A 3,756-nucleotide genomic window follows, 5' to 3' on the forward strand; every position below is an offset into this window, starting at 1 on the left:
TTTTAATTTCATGGCTGCAGTCACCATCAGCAGAGATTTTGGAGCCCAGAAAAATAAAGTCTGACACTGTTTCCCCATCTATTTCCCATGAAGTGATGGGACCAGATGCCATGATCTTAGTTTTCTGAATGTTGAGCTTTAAGCCAACTTTTTCACTCTCCACTTTCACTTTCATCAGGAGGCTCTTTAGTTCTTCTTCACTTTCTGCCATAAGGGTGGTGTCATCTGCATATCTGAGGTTATTGATATTTCTCCTGGCAATCTTGATTCCAGCTTGTGCTTATTCCAGCCCAGCGTTTCTCATGATGTACTCTGCATATAAGTTAAATAGGCCATCAAGGAAATGCAAATCAAAATCACAATGAAGTGCCACTTCACTTGACAATGAAATGCCATGCTAATCAGAAAGACAGATAATAACAAGTGTTGACCAGGATGTGAAGAAATTGGAATGCTCATACATTGCTGGTAGGAATGTAAAATGGAGCAGACCCTGTGGAAAACAATTTAGCAATTCCTCAAATGGTTAAACATTGACCCAGCAAGTCTACTCCTAGGTGGAAAAATAATTGAAAACATCTGTCCACACAAATTTGCACATGAATGTTCACAGCAGCACTATTCATAGTAGCCCAAAAGTGGAAACAACCCAACATTATTTGACAGATGAATGGGTAAACAAATTGGGGTATATCTATACAGTGTAATATTATTTGATGATAAAAAGAATGAAGTACTGCTGGCATGCTACAACATGGATGGACTTTGAAAACAACAAAGATCTTCACGACCCAGATAATCACGATGGTGTGATCACTGAACTAGAGCCAGACATCCTGGAATGTGAAGTCAAGTGGGCCTTAGAAAGCATCACTACGAACAAAGCTAGTGGAGGTGATGGAATTTCAGTTGAGCTATTCCAAATCCTGAAAGATGATGCTGTGAAAGTGCTGCACTCAATATGCCAGCACATTTGGAAAACTCAGCAGTGGCCACAGGACTGGAAAAGGTCAGTTTTCATTCCAATCCCAAAGAAAGGCAATGCCAAAGAATGCTCAAACTACCGCACAATTGCACTCATCTCACATGCTAGTAAAGTAGTGCTCAAAATTGTCCAAGCCAGGCTTCAGCAATATGTGAACCGTGAACTTCCTGATGTTCAAGCTGGTTTTAGAAAAGGCAGAGAAACCAGAGATCAAATTGCCAACATCTGCTGGCATCCGGTCCCACTTCTTCATGGGAAATAGATGGGGAAACAGTGGAAACAGTGTCAGACTTTATTTTTCTGGGCTCCAAAATCACTACAGATGGTGACTGCAGCCATGAAATTAAAAGACGCTTACTCCTTGGAAGGAAAGTGATGACCAACCTATATAGCATATTCAAAAGCAGAGACATTACTTTGCCAACAAAGGTTCATCTAGTCAAGGCTATGGTTTTTCCAGTGGTCATGTATGGATGCGAGAGTTGGGCTGTGAAGAAGGCTGAGCACCGAAGAATTGATGCTTTTGAACTGTGGTGTTGACTGCAAGGAGATCCAACCAGTCCATTCTGAAAGAGATCAGCCCTGGGATTTCTTTGGAAGGAATGATGCTAAAGCTGAAACTCCAGTACTTTGGCCACCTCATGCGAAGAGTTGACTCATTGGAAAAGACTGATGCTGGGAGGGACTGGGGGCAGGAGGAGAAGGGGACGAAAGAGGATGAGATGGCTGGATGGCATCACTGACTCAATGGATGTGAGTCTGAGTGAACTCCGGGAGTTGCTGATGGACAGGGAGGCCTGGCGTGCTGTGATTCATGGGGTGGCAAAGAGTCGGACACTACTGAGCTACTGATCTGATCTGATGCTTAGAGAAAGAAGCCAGACACTAAAGACCAAAGGTTGTATGATTCCATTTAAGTGAAATGTCCAGAATATGCTTATCTATAGAGACAGAAAGTAGATTAATAGTTGCTTAGGGTGGGAGGATGGGGGACTGAGGTGTTTTTGTTTTGAAGTGATGAAATTGTTCTAAAACCGATTGTGGTGACATCTGTGTCTCTGTAAATATACTAAAACCCATTCAATTGTACATTTTTTTTCTTTCTTTTTTTTATTATTGCTTTTTTATTAATTTTAAATTTTTTTTAATTTTATTTTATTTTTAAACTTTACAATATTGTATTGGTGGGTGAATTGTATGGTATGTGAATTATATCCAATAAATCTGTTACCAAAAAAGATACAATAAAACCTTTATGTGTTAGCATAACATTTTTATCAAAATCATTGTATTTTCCAAAACAAATTTTATAAGAATGGTGTTTTACATTTTTTGGCGGGGGCGGGGGCATAAATCTCTTTAATGTAGGTAAATAGAGCACTGCTACTGCTAAGTCACTTCAGTCATGTCCGACTCTGTGTGACCCCATAGACGGCAGCCCACCAGGCTCCCCCATCCCTGGGATTCTCCAGGCAAGAACACTGGAGTGGGTTGCCATTTCCTTCTCCAATGCGTGAAAGTGAAGTCGCTCAGTCGTGTCCGACCCTCAGCGACCCCATGGACTGCAGCCTACCAGGCTCCGCCGTCCATGGGATTTTCCAGGCAGGAGTACTGGAGTGGGGTGCCATTGCCTTTTCCAAAATGGAGCACTACACCATCTCATATGTGCTTCAACATTCAACCTGTTACACGTCATGTAACCTTTGGAATATCCCATGAGGACTTCCAGAAACCCCAGAGACTTTGAGGACGGTTTCTCTACTGTAAATTTCATATTTCCCCTCTTGGAATTAATTAGTATCTTGTGGAGAAATATGTATTTTGGGAATATGCAAATACTAGTTCCTTGTTGAACTTTCACCCTCCGGTCTTAGAGGCCATTTATTTTTGTCCAAATCAGTTATTACTTAATGTTGTCGTCGTGAAGTTGCTCAGTCGTGTCCGACTCTTTGCGACCCCATGGACTGTAGCCTACCAGGCTCCTCCGTCCATGGGATTCTCCAGGCAAGAACACTGGAGTGGGTTGCCATTTCCTTATCCAGGAGATCTTCCCGACCCAGGGATTGAACCCGGGTCTCCCGCATTGTAGGCCGACGCTTTATCGTCTGAGCCATCAGGGAAGTCCATCCTATTACTTAATGATGGTCGCCAAATGGTGATTTTCTGTTTCATTCCTTCTTCGTTTATTAGTCGGCATCCTACTGTAAGAGATTTCTCATCTCTCCATTTACTTATTTACATCACTATCGATCATGGATTCTTGTTTTACTCAGTTATAATCTGTTATTATTATTATTTAGTTTGAATCAAATTGGCCCAACTTTGAGGTTAGTCATTTTAACCTGTCAGTGAAGTGCAGAAGAAATCTTCCGCAGCCTAAGGAAAGTGACGGTCCTAAGGATGCACTACAATGATCGCTTCCGCTCAATAAGCACAGAATCAAATCCTGGGGCGGTTCGGGAGTCTCAAGGCCCCCCAGCTCTCTCCGAGCGTCACCGCACAGGACCCCCAGTCCAAGTCTCAGGTCTGAGCGACTCTCGGTCCGCGGACGCCGCTGCCCAATCCTGGGCTTGCCCCGCCTCTTTCGCGAACCCTGGCCCCGCCTCCCCGCATCGATTGGCCAGGCCGCCGGCCGCCGCGCACTGAAGACCCGGAGAAGCGGAGTTTGTCTGAAGAATGGAGCTCCGTGGCCCTGCCGCGCATGCTCGCGAGGAGCCCGCGAGTGCGCTCCTAGAGACTGGCTCTCCGGCGGGGCGGCGCGCGCTCCCTAC

The sequence above is a fragment of the Bubalus kerabau genome, chromosome 23 (genome assembly GCF_029407905.1).
Source record: "Bubalus kerabau isolate K-KA32 ecotype Philippines breed swamp buffalo chromosome 23, PCC_UOA_SB_1v2, whole genome shotgun sequence".
In the NCBI taxonomy this organism is placed as follows: Eukaryota; Metazoa; Chordata; class Mammalia; order Artiodactyla; family Bovidae; genus Bubalus; species Bubalus kerabau.